Consider the following 13,793-nt stretch of genomic DNA (forward strand, 5'->3'; position numbering starts at 1 on the left):
GCATTACGAATTGGAACTGGTTCACCTTATGAGCCCCTGTATTAGTGCACCCTAGGTGCCCAGGGCATAGGTGTATCCAAGGCCTACCAGGGGCTGCAGCATGTATTGTGCCACCCCTGGCCTTGCCTCCATATTTGACACAACTGGCTGATCACTCAGCTGGGGTAAGTTGGTGTAACCACCTCTTACTTAGGTACAGTATGTCTGTACCTAACCCTAAACTGGACACATATGTTCCTATCAGCCACTCCTATGGAAGGCCTCATCAATCCTGGAGGCAGAGTGCTTGGAAATATGTGAGATGGTGCTCTAGCATGAGCTGAGCCTGTCTGCAGCTGTCGGGAACCACTCCCTAAGCTGTTCCAGGATATTGCCATACCATATACTCTTAAGTGCATTATAATCCTCGCGGTTATTTGCTATCTTTGGTTTGGCTTTATCAAAACATGTCGAGTAAGGTGTCATACGAATTGGAATATTATCCCCTCGCCAATTCTGGCGACGGGAATAGCATTCCACCCTTCTAGAGGGACACGACATGTGTGTAGCCTTAACCCCGGTTAAAGTTAAACAGAGCCTCAGCATCACAAAATGGATGCTGCCACCACAGGCACGAGTCTGGCCTCCTGCTGCTGACCGAAACTCGGCAGATGGTGGCCCGGACAAAGGGTTTCCTGCCTTGGGAGGTGCGAGCACCACCCCAGACAGGATTTTGTGTATTGGGTAGGACAGGGCTGAATAGAATCAGACATGCCCGGGGCACACAAGGTGTCCCCGTGCATAGGCCAGTCCAAACCGGTCCTGGGACTTTCCAGACCCAGGCCTGGCGCGGAACTGGACAAAGGAAAGGGGGTGTAACCGCCCCCCTTCCTGGTTCCTCCCAGAGGAGGGACCTAGTAGGTGATCCACCCCTCAGATTGGGAATAAGAGCGGGAGCAGTGCCATTGCACAGCAGATCATCCTGAATCAACTTTACACGAAGAAGAAGACTGGACTTCGACATTCTGCTGCACAGAAGACTGAAGAGAATCTCCCTTGTGGCCTAGGAGTGGCCACCCTGTGAACACAGGTACCAACCAGCAACTCGACGTCTGCTTTGCCGCCGCCTCCCGCCGGAGACCGAGCCCAGAGCCCGACAAGAACCAGACTCCCAGACCTCTCAGAGCCCGATCCACAGTCCCGCAAGGAAGGGACCCGTGGAGGCACCGAGTGACGTGGGACCGGACCTCTTGGAAGACACTCGAAAAGCTGACTGCGCAGCTTCTGAGGCATCCTCGACGTTGTGCTTTGGGGACTGAGAACCCCCACCACCGAGCAGCCCTTGCACCGAAGAGCAGCCCTCCAGCATCTCCACGATCTGCGTGGGGCCCTTTTGCATTGTGCCACTCGACGCGCCATCCCGGCCACTAGCCACGTGGTCAGCGGCCATCTTGGCGACGAAACCGAAGATTTACACAGCAGGTCTGGTTGCTCCAGACCTACCCAAGCTCCTGTGAAAAGGAGCACCCGCTCTGACCTTGCTGGTCCGAGTATTCAGCCTCTTTCAACTTCTGCGTGGCTTGCCTTTGCCAAGGCCTGTTTGCTCCGATCAGGTCGCCGACACCGCCAACAGCGAGAAGCCTACGTGGGACAGCTCGTGACCGATTCCTGGACGTCCTCGACCCCGGGTATCCACGTGGCTGCAGAAAGAAGCTACCCGACAACGCCTGTTTGCACCCGACATCGCCTGGTTCCAATCTGGTTCCACGGTAGTCACTGGCTAGTGACTTTGAACACTGTCCCCTCTGCTTTCAGGTCTTCACATCCTCAGATCCAGCCTTGGATCCACCGGAACTCTTCTCATCGAGCCGCCTGCAGCATCTTCAGCTCCAAGCACCATCGACCGGCGTGACGAAACCCGACACTACTTCGACCCTGTGCACCCGCTTCCTGTGGGTGAGGTAACTCAGCTCCGCCAGTGCTCCTGCATTGGTACACATCTCAAGGGCCTGTGTCTTAAGTTTTAACTCCGTAGGTCACTCGGAAGGTTCCTAACTTTCTAACTTTGTACTTTTTACGCACCATAGACTTTGCATTGGAAAGTGCGTGCACTTTGAACACTGCACCCGAGTCCCGTGGGCCTCTCCCGACTTAGTCACTGCTAGTCTCGAATAGCTCCAGCGATTCCCAAGGCCCTAGGCCTCTTCACTCTTCTCTTGGTATCTCTTATACCACTTTCTTAGTATATGGTTTAGGTGGCCCCTAGGGCTCATCCATATTGTGCAACTTTTGTGTATTTTAAACTGTCTTGTGATTTAACGCTTGTGCTTCTGTGCTCATAAAGAGTCCAGAGGATTTTATAGTTAATAAATCAATATATATTTTCAATATATATCTGTGTGGTGTACCTTTCCTTTGGTATTCAAGGGGGTTGTGTATGGTATAACATCTGGCTTCACATGCCTTTCAGAGTTTAGCCTAAGACTGCTTTGTCCACGTTACCACTAGGATAACTGGTCTACAAGGTTGAATTACAACCATCATCATAAGGGTTGCTTGGCATGGTACAAAGTGATCACTAAGAATTAGTGAGCATTATATACCAGGCCAACTTCTCACAGATAGTATATGTAATGTTAACATTAAAACGTTCAGTAATTTGATTCCAAGCTTGCAAACAAAAAGCATGAACATGGGGACATTGGAACAGCATGTTTAATAGATCACAGTAAGGAGCATTACAAGGCCAAAAGAAACTTTCATTTTATATAATCACATAGGTGTGAAAAATTATCTGTTGTATATAAAATACATTGTTTGCGTAACCTTTGCAGCTCTGGATGCTTTATGTAACTTAGACCAAATCTTATCCCAACATTGAGTAGACCACTCTGCATGCAAATCATTTTCCCTTTACATTTCTGGGTTAGATTTGTTTCTAATGGTAGAAAAAACAAGACAAGCAGGTACATGCATCATTGGTGCCGTTTGCGATTCCTTAATTGCGAAAAATAAGGAATTGCAATTAAGGAATCGCAAACGGCAATGCATCAAGAAATCGCAAAAGTATTAGCGATTTCTTAATATTCCTTATTTGTGATTCCTTAATTGCGAATCGCGAATAAGGAATCGCTTTACATTGATTCCTATGGGCCTAGAGGCCCATAGGAATCAATAGGAAGGCATTTTCATTTTGCGAAATCGAAATTAAGGAATCGCAAAATGAGAATGCAATTTCAAGGGTGCAGGGAGGGTCCAAAGGACCCCCCCCCTGCACCCCTGGAATGTCACGTAAGTACATTTTACTCACACACATGTCCCAAGGGCATGTGTGTGTGTAACATGTAAGTGTCAAATATGCATTTATTTGCATTTTTTACACTTTTCGCAAATTACCATGAAGGTGTACTTCATGGTAATTTTTCCCTACAAAATTGCGAATTCGCAAAATAAAATTAATCTTGCATAGCATTTAAGAAATCGCAAATTTTGCGATTTCTTAAATGCTATCGCAATTTGAGAAATCGCAAAAAATTGTGATTTCTTAAATTGCGATTCATGAAAAATAAATGATGCATCCCAATAAGTGATTTTGGAACGGCCCATTTTTGCGATTCGCACCGTTTGCGATTCCAAAATCGCTTGATGCATTTGCCTGAAGGTGTTTATAGATGAGAGAGAGAAGGTTTGATGTTCTGCTAAAACAGGGTAACTAAATTATTTTCTAACGTACATGGTTTGCTATCATTGGGTAATAACGTCATGGAATATTAAATCTGTTGGGTTAATTGTGTATATTTTTGAATGAAATATTGTGGCCGGCAAAAAAGAGTCTGGGCTATGGTAAAGGGAAAGGATGGTCATTAACAACTAGTTGATTAATCAAATGATTGCTTTTATCCTTCCATGTTTTCCAAAATAATGTTTATGTTGCGATTTTTATAATGCCAGCGGGAGGCATTTATAAAATTAGTGTTACATAAGTGTTTTGAGAAAAGAAGGGGTTTCAGGAGTTTATATGAGTGTGCAATAGCTCGGTGAGGGAGAACACTTGTTTTGGATGAAAACGATAAAAATACATCAAAAGAAAAGGGAGAAATAAGTGAATATTCAATTAAAAAAACATAAAGATTTAGGTAAATAAAAATTATTGTTGATCAAATGACTATATTGCTTAAGGCAAAAAGAATCCAAGAAAATTGGGGAAATTCACACCACCATGATAATTATCATGTTTTAGCCATGAGAGATTCATACAAGCGTGTTCATTATTCCATAAAACATGTGAAAGAACAGAGGGGCATATGTAGGTAATTTCCATTTTGCGATTCTCAGATAGCGTTTTTTAAGGAATCGCTATTTGAGAATTTCAAAATGGAATGTAAGTTAAAAATAGAAATATTTTGGCGAATTGCTAAAATTTCTTAATTGCAATTAGCAAATTGTGAATCGCAATTAAGGAATGAGTGTCCCATTCAAATCGCAATTTGAGAATGTATCCCCATTCATTCCTATGGGCCTCTTGGCCCATAGGAATGAATGGGGATACATTCTCAAATGTATGAGAAAATCGCAATTTGAGAATCGCAATTCCAAGGGTGCCAGGGTGTCCAAAGGACACCTATTGCACCCCTGGAATGTGCCTATAAGTACATGTGGCGCACAGACATGCCCTAAGGGCATGTCTGTGCACCACATGGCACTTTTTAAAAAAAATGCATTTTGACAGGAAACCGCAAAATACCATCTAGTTGGAGTAGGTGGTGTTTTGCGATTCCTTAAGCCAAAATCGTATTTTGAAAGTCACCCCTATATAGCATTTAAGGAATCGCAAAATTGCAATTCCTTAAATGCCTGAGCAAAATAAGGAATCGCAATTTTTGCGATTCCTTATTATGCTATGTGGCATCTACATACCAAATGGCCGTTTGAGATGTGCAAACACCCGAATTCTGGGAATTCCGGCGTTTGCAAATAGCAAAAGCCTTCCTACATATGCCCCTGAGTCTATTCTTTTAAAGAGCTGGAATTTGTACTTGTATCATGGAGATTGAAAACATCACAGGAGAGGAGACCATCATTTTAATGGAGCTTAATCTACCGCACCAATATAAAAATAGAGGATTCCATTGGGAACAATAGTGTTCTAGTTTTTACAGTATCTCATCAAAAATAAATTTAAGAGTTGATTTAATATAATTGATAATTCACAAAATTATATATTTAATTTTACTTTGATTCTAAGTAAATCCTACATCCTTAAAATTGACTTTTATACAGAATCTATCAAAGTATAATATCTAAGATTTCTCAAGAGTCAATTTATAGCTGGAAACAGCAGCAACACTGTGGACCTCTGATTGAAAGGCAGGACCTGAGTTTTTGGGGTTAGAAAGATAAAGAAGAATATCATCAGCATCAGGATGTTTTTCCTGATTCTTAATAAAAATGGTTCTAATGCGAGTAGAAATAAAAAAGGGTGATAGTTCACATCCCTGACACACTCCTCTACGTAAGGAAAAATAGAAGTCATATTATCAACAAAAATAGCTACTTTAGGAGTCTAATAAAATAAAGAGATAAGGTTGAGAATTTTAAGTCCAAAACCAAATCTTTTTAGTGATTCAAACACAAACTGCCAACTAACTCAGTCAAAAGCTTTTTCGGCATCCAAAGTGATAATACTTAATTTGTGGGGAGTTTTGAGACCTTACCAAACACATTAAACTACTTCTAGTGCTTTCGGATGAAAAACTACTGTTTATAAATCCAGTTTGTTCTGGGCTAATTATGTGAGAGAGTAAGGGGTCCGATTGAAGTGCCAGAATCCTGGTGAAAATGAAAAGAGGGGGCTCTTGGCCCCCCCCCGCCCGCATGGCGGTGCGGCGATCCCCTCTCCCCTTGCCTCCCGGTGGTGTGGGGGCGTGATCTCCCAGCGCCCAATGGTTACGCGAGAGGTGAGCGCCACACCACCGGTCGGCCGACGCCCAATCCCTGACCCGGAGGCGTGGTGCAGTCTTCTGGGTCAAAGGGGCGGGCATCGAGGGGTGAGGGGAGGGGGCGGTCCGCCCTCTCCCCGCGTCTTTGGGAATAAAGGAGGGAGGAGCGCTCAGTTGGCCTTCTTGTCGCCTGATGCTCCCCCACACTGGTCGTGCCCCGCGCTCGGGCCTCCTAATTTTCTGTTTTATCTTTCAGGTCAAGGATTGCTGCTAGGAGTGTGTTGTAGCGCGACATTGGAAGCAGACAGACGGAGAGTTGATCGTAAAGACCAAAGCGTTCACGCGGTATACCGGTGTACAGTGGATCTGTAGAGTCCAGGACACGCAAGGGGGGGCTTGCATTTCACTGCTTCGTGTGGCCGCCGGGTGGGTCTACATTAGAGTTTGGCCACCCCTAACACTTGGAATAGCCGGTGTTGCGGTCGCAGTTGCGTGGTGCTCATAGCCCCCTGCGTATCCTCCGTCTCGTGAAGGTACAGGGCTCACGGGTTGCGAATCCGAGCAGTAAGCGAATCGATAGATTGTCAAAATGCCAGGAGCCAAGGGCGCTAAGGGGTAAAAATGGAGTTGATGTTGCAGGCCATGATGCGTAAAATGAAAGCCATGGATAAGAGATTGAATAAGGTTGACGGCCTAGAGGCTCGTATGATGGAAAGGATGGATGATATCGCAGGCCCACACGGTAGACCCAAGCAGCAGATTGGTGCGCCTTTGCTGGAGGGGGATTCCGACTCCTCGCCTAAAAGGAGCAAGTCCAAAAGACCAAGGCGCAGTGCACCGGCTCATGCACCTGTGGCGGTGCCCACTACCCCGGAGCCGGTACTCCCGGCTCCCATGGCACCGGCTCCCGCTTGCCAGCAGGGGCCCTTCCTGTCGGGCCGGCGCCACCTGCCCCAGTTTGTCCACTTCCATTGCCTCCCGTGCCGGCACCATGGCGCCCTCCCCGCCGGTGGTGCTGGCAGCAGTACCTGATTGCGAACCTCAGATCCCTCCCGAGTTAACGACGCAGATAGCGGCTATATTTCCTTGGCTGCAGAAGGGGGGTATGATGCCCTCAACACTAGACCATGCAGCTGAGGCAGCCAAGATGGTAGAAAAGATTAGGGCGGGAACAGTTGCGAGTGCGGCTGGGGAATCTGTTTCTCCTTCTGCAGGTTTGGATGCCGATCGACCGAATGGAAGCGACGCGGGACCAGCCCCGGTGTCCGGTAATGGTAAGGAGGTAGCCCTGCCTCTCTTAGGGGATGGTACGATCCCGTCTAGGAGATTGGCGCAACATGTTTCTCGGGCGGTGAAAGAGATGATTTGGGCGGGAAAGTACATATATATTTTCTCTTTGCTATTAGACAATAGGGAAATGGAAAATGCCAAAATGCTAAAAGAATGGACACATCCTAGTGAATGGAGAGTACAGTGTGCGAAGTTTAGGGTGGAAGAAACTCTGCGCAATTGGATCAGGGCATTCTCCATCCTTACGGCTATCACTGTCGAACGCCCTCCAAATGTGCATGCGGCAATGGCTTGCTATCAGAGCAGGATTGTAGGGTGGAACGAACAGTATCCTGGGGACCCATGGAAGGAATATGATGTTAAATTCAGGAAAGCGAAGGAATTCGGCTTGTCATTATCATGGGACAAGGTGAACTCGCTGTCGTGGCATAAACAGTTCACTGAGAGCACGGCCTCTGCCCAGCCCACGAGCGTAGCCAGTGTGTTCCCCGCTAAAACCCAGCAGCCCTTTCGTGCGGCGCCAGAGAATGAGTTCCCGGGGAAGAATAGGGGAGGCGGCGGGGAAAGGAAGGGTGTGTGTTGGGACTTTAATAAGCGTTCCTGTACAAGGCCGGCCGGCACATGTAGATTCAGACATGCATGCGCAATCTGTGGTCACACCTCCCATCCAGAGACAACATGCAGATCTAGAAGTGGTAACCAGAGTCAGAGAGGGGGAAAGAAACCAGAGTAGCGCTGGATACACGGTTAGCCCCTCCCCCGTTAATGTCCTGGCAATGATCCCATGGCTGAATAGATACCCAGACCAAGCCGGATCCCGGCTGGGGATACACAGGCAGTGCGCACTGTGGGAATCAGCTATCAGTACAACATAATCCTGCTGTAGTTATGGCTAAGATCCAAAAGGAACTGTCTTTAGGCAGGATAGCTGGGCCATTCCAGGAAGTCCCAGTGCCCGATTTTGTGTGTTCACCATTGGGCGTAATCCCCAAGAAAGAGAAGGGCGAGTTTAGACTGATCTACAACTTATCGGCACCGAGAGGGGCATCCTTGAATGATGCGATAGACAAAGGAATTTGTAGTGTGAAGTATGCCTCCTTTGACCAAGCAGTGGAGCTATTGCGGGGGTTGGGGCGGGGCACTCTCTTGGCCAAATCGGATATTGAATTCGCCTTTCGTCTGTTGCAGGTGCATCCTTTGGACCATTACTTACTTGGTTTCGCCTATGGGTTGCTCGATTTCTTGTGCGTACTTTGAGACGTTTAGCTCCTTTTTGGAGTGGGTCATGAAACAGGCCACGGGCCTCAAACAGGTCATGCATTATTTGGACGACTTCCTTTTCCTGGGAGCGGCGGGGACTCTGGAGTGTGCCTGGGCATTATAGGTATTTTGCGTGCTTATGCGGGCTTTCGGGGTTCCGGTAGCGTCTGGGAAGACGGTTGGCCCGACCACCTGTATAGAGTTCTTGGGTATCGAGATTGATTCATTGGAAGGGTGCTTCAGGTTACCCAAAGACAAAGTATTGAAGTTCAGGGCGGCCTTGCGCCAGTGCCTCCTTAAGGAGAAGGCATTCCTGGAGGATTTCAATGGCAGGGTAGTGTGGCCGGGCCCCCCACAACATCAGCAGAGTTGGGTTTATGAACAGACGCTGCTGGTAGCGTGGGCTTCGGCGCCTTCCTGGGAACCAAGTGGGTCGCCCAGAAGTGGCCTGAGGAATGGGGGTCGTGGAGATTGACCACCAACATCGGATTCCTGGAATTATTCCCGATATGGGTAGCACTAATGGTCTGGCCCGAGCATCTCAGCAATCAGTCCGTGGTGTTCTGGTCGAACAACATGAGCGTGGTAGAATGCATTAACCAGAAAGCGGCTCGGTGTCCATTCATACTGCGCTTGGTAAAGGAGATTGTGCTACAATGTTTAAAATGGAATGTGACGTTCAGGGCCAAACATGTGCCAGGTGTTCTCAACAATGCAGCTGATGCCCTTTCTCTCTTTAAAATGCAGGTGTTCAGGGAGCAGCTTCCAGCAGCAGACCCATCGCCAGCACCTTTCCCTGTTGCTCTCTATCGGATTGGAGCCCCAGACTACCGTACCTCTTGGCATCTAGCTTAGCTCCCAGGACCAAGACAGCATACAAAGGGGCGTTTTTGTCTTACTGTACTTTCTTAGGGCACAGTTGGGAGGCTAGCTGGGCACAGGAGGACAGTTTTGCTGCATACTTAGAGTTGATGTATAAGGAAGGGCGCTCGGTGGCCGCCGCGAACAAGCACAAGGCAGCAGTTTCCTTCTTCGCACAAGCCTGGGGTGTAAGGGACCCTACGAACACGTTTGTAGTGCGCAAGGCTTTGAGGGGCTGGCGTCGCATACAGACACACTAGACGGATTCGAGAAAGCCGATTGGGCTTGTAAGGCTCACAGCCCTGTTGTTAGCACTCCAGGGTATCTGTAGCTCATCATGGGAGGTGCTGCTTTTCAAAGCGGCGTTCACACTAGCGTTTTATGGGGCCCTAAGAATAGGCGAGCTAGTAGCTGCGTCAAAAGTTGACAAAATAGGCGGCCTGCAAGTGGGCTGTGTGGTGATCCAGGATGATACAATGTGGGTAACGATTCAAAGATCGAAGACCGACCAGGAGGGAAGGGGGGATACCATAGTGCTTCACCGGGCTTGGACCAACCCTTGTTGCCCAGTCTCGCATGTAGAGGCTTTTAGAAGGCAGCGGGAAGGTACGCTGGGGGGGGCACTATTGTGTCACATGGATGGTACTCCTTTGACCAGGTATCAGTTTAGGAAAGTCCTGGATCTGGCGGTCGCAAAAGCAGGCCTGGATCCCACGGAATTTGGCTCCCACTCTTTAAGAATCGGGGCAGCAACTGAGGCAGTTGTAAGGGGACTCCCAGCCGAAAAGGTTAAAAGGATTGGGAGGTGGTCTTCTGAGTGTTACAAACGTTATGTACGTGTTGACATGTTGTGACATAGCCAGATGACTCACGCTTGGTATCTCTTGGTTTTGCAGTTTCTCGAACCTGTCACGCGGGAGAGGAACTTGCCGAATGTCGGCAGGAAACATCAGCATCGCAACACATGCAACAAGAAGATCGTCGGACAATGGTGACTTGGATCGTGGGCCACTCTTATGTTCGGCGCACGAAAAATGTATTTCTTTCAGGTGACAGATTGAGAAGGGCTGAGGAAAAGGGGTTCTCCGTCTCCTTCTTCGGGAGGGGAGGCTTTGGCATTAGGCAGTTCAAGGACTACTTTGTGGAAATATTATCTCAGCAACCCGCCCCCCCGTCAGTGGTGTTACATCACCTGGGGGAGAACGATTTGACCAAACTAGGGAGACGCATCCTGATAGATGAAATCATATCCACTGCGGGGTGGGTGTCTAGAACGTGCGTGGGTTGCACGGTAGTCTGGTCACAACTTATTCCTCGTTGGCAGTGGTGAGGGGGGGACTCGGTGAAGGCATTGAATCACTTGTTAAAGAGGAACAACACACAGTTGGACAAATTGTTTCGAGCCCCCCGGTTGCAGACGATTCCTCATGGGTGTATTTGGGGGGAGCATTTCTACCTACGGGACGGGGTGCACTTGACTGAGGCTGGGAACGTTCTGTGGTCGAACAACATATTAGCATGGCTAGAGGGATTTGCGAGGTGAACCTGACCTTTCTGAGGAGTAGGAAGGGGGGAGGCCAGATCGTCGGGTAACAATGCTGGCCTGTGGCGGTAAGGTCATGACCGGTGAGCAGCTATCTTAAGGTCTTAGGGGGCGGCATCATCCTTTGGAGGTGTCCGCCCAGGGGGAGGAGGGGTCACTGGCCCCTCCTAGAACTTCAGGGGCAGCTGGTATCGCAAGTTAGGGCCCTCCTTCACTGGTTGAATGAAGTTCACAGGGTGGACCGAGTAATTAACAGGCTCGGCTGCATGGGTGGACCGAGTAATTAATGGGCTCGGCTGCATGGGTGGACCGAGTAATTAACGGGCTCGGCTGCAAGGGTGGACCAAGTAATTAACGGGCTCGGCTGCAGGGGTGGACCGGGTAATTAACAGGCCCGGCTGCGCATGCGCACCTGCGTAAGGGCGCAGCTTGTAAGACCTGACACCGGTTAGCGACCTTGCCATATCGCCATAAATGTTAGTATGCAAAAATATTCAGATGAGGATGTTAGATTCGGTTAGGAACAAGCTGTATTAGAATCTTGTTAAGGCTAGCCGATCACAATTGTCGATATGAATGTATCTAAATGTTTCTGAATATTTTTGCATAAAAATTGTATATTTTATTTAACAATTTTATTATTTTGTATCTTAATAAATACGGCCGGGGGGGTTTACGACCCCCCGCCTTCCAAAGACAAATCCTGTTCCGTTTCGTTGTGTTCTGGGTTGATGTGGGTATACAGGGAGAGGGGCGGTAGCCGTCACTGACCATGTGTTACAGTCTATATTAACCAGGGAGATGGGGCAATCATTTTTTACAAAATTGTGAGTTTCTATTTTCTTTGGGGATTAAACAAATAATCGCTACTTGAAAAGTGCCTGTTGCAATTCAGGAATGAGCAAAATAGTGATATAGTTTAAGGAACCAGGGGAATAAAAGTGTTGAAAAATGGGAGTAAAATTCAGATGTATATCGATCGGTTCCTGGAAACTTGTTGGGTTTTAATGTTTTGAGAGCATCAGTAATAGCTCACCACCATATCATCAAATAACCACCATCTCATCAAGTCCACAAGGAAGAAATCCCTCCAAGACAGAATCCTCAACAACGCTCACAACACCAAATAAATCATTTACATCATCAAGGAATTTGTCAAACCCCGCAGCGAAACAACATACATTCCACCCTCCCAAGATCTCTGCAACAAACTCAGCACCTTCTCCCACCTTAAGACTGAGATGATCTCTGACAACTTCAACAACCAAAACTTCCTCTCACCACTCCAACTTCCCCTCCATGTAACACTACCCAACAGACCCTTCTCTAATGGACCCCACTCACAACAGACACCTTGAAGAACATGAAAAGCATCTACTCCGGGGTACACTCAGACCTCTGCCATATCACATCTTCCACAGAGCCACCTCTGCCATCGCACTCAAGCTTTGTTCCTTTGAGACTGCCACCATCCCCGACAACTCGAAACTCGCCAAAGTCAACCCACTCCTGAAGAAACCCTCCCCAGACCCGACGGTCCTCAAGTACTTCAGAACCATATCCCAGCTTCCTTTCTTAGCCAAGTTCATCGAAAAGGCTGTCAACGTCCAGCTTGCGAACTTCATTCTAGCTAACAATGTCCTGGACATCTCCCAACCCAGATTTCGCTGCAACCACACCACCGAGACCACCCTACTCGCTACCACCAACGACGTCCACTCCCTCCTTGACGAGGGCAAAATGGCATCCCTCATCCTCCTGGATCTCTCAGCTGCCTTTGACATCGTCTTCCTCCGCCCCCCCCCAGCCACCAGACTCTATGACGCCAGAATTCATGGCAAGAACCTTGACTGGATTTGCTCCTTCCTCACTGGCAAAACTCAGTTGGTCAGGCTCCCTCCCTAACTCTTGGAACTAACAGAGACAGACTGTGAAGTGCCCCAGGCCTCCTCCCTCAGCTCCACCCTCTTCAACGGCTACATGACCCCCTTCACAACCATCGTCAGGAACAATAGGCTCAACATTTATTTTCTTCTATGCTGATGACACCGAGCTGATCCTCGCCCTTACCAATGAACCCAACGTCATCAAGCACAACTTCCAAGAAGGGATGAAAGCCGTCTCCACCTGGATGAAGAACAGCTGCCTGAAACTCAACTCTGAGAAAACAGAAGTCCTCATACTTGGCTCGACCCCCTCCACATGGGATGACTCCTGGTGGCCCTCCCACTCTCAGAAATCCCCTACCCTAAAGGACCATGCTTGAAACCTCAGCATCATACTAGACTCATCACTCATGATGAACTGTCAGATAATCGCTGTATCCTTAATCTCCTTCAACACCCTCTGTATGCTTCGAAAGATGTTCAGATGGATCCCATCTGAAACCAGAAAAACTGTTATGCATGCTCTCATCAGCAGCAGACTGGACGATGTCAACGCTCTCCATGCCGGAATCAACAAGAAACTCCTTTGCAAACTCCAGTCTGCCCAGAACGCCGCAACCAGACTGATGCTCGATATCGCCCATTGCAGTCACATCACCCACCATCTCTGTGATCTCCAAGTTGAAAGAGGAACAACTTTCAAACTCCTCACCCACGAATTCAAGTCCCTTCACAACACCAAACCCACATATCTGAACAACCGCCTTTCCTTCCATGCAGCCAAAAGGCACCTACCATCAGCCAATCTCTCTTTGGCAACTGTCCCACGTATTTACAAGAGCAGAACGGGAGGAAAGTCCTTCTGCTAGCCGACAGCCAAAGTCTGGAATAACCGCCACCTCCGGAAAGCTCCCACACTGTCCCAGTTCAGGAAGGACCTCAAGACCTGACTCTTCGGATAACCCCAGCACTCAAAAGAGCTGCCCCCCCCCATTCCCCAGCACCTTGAGACCCTCACAGATGAGTAGTTGCACT

Source organism: Lissotriton vulgaris, chromosome 2_1, assembly GCF_964263255.1.
Source record: "Lissotriton vulgaris chromosome 2_1, aLisVul1.2, whole genome shotgun sequence".
Classification (NCBI taxonomy): domain Eukaryota; kingdom Metazoa; phylum Chordata; class Amphibia; order Caudata; family Salamandridae; genus Lissotriton; species Lissotriton vulgaris.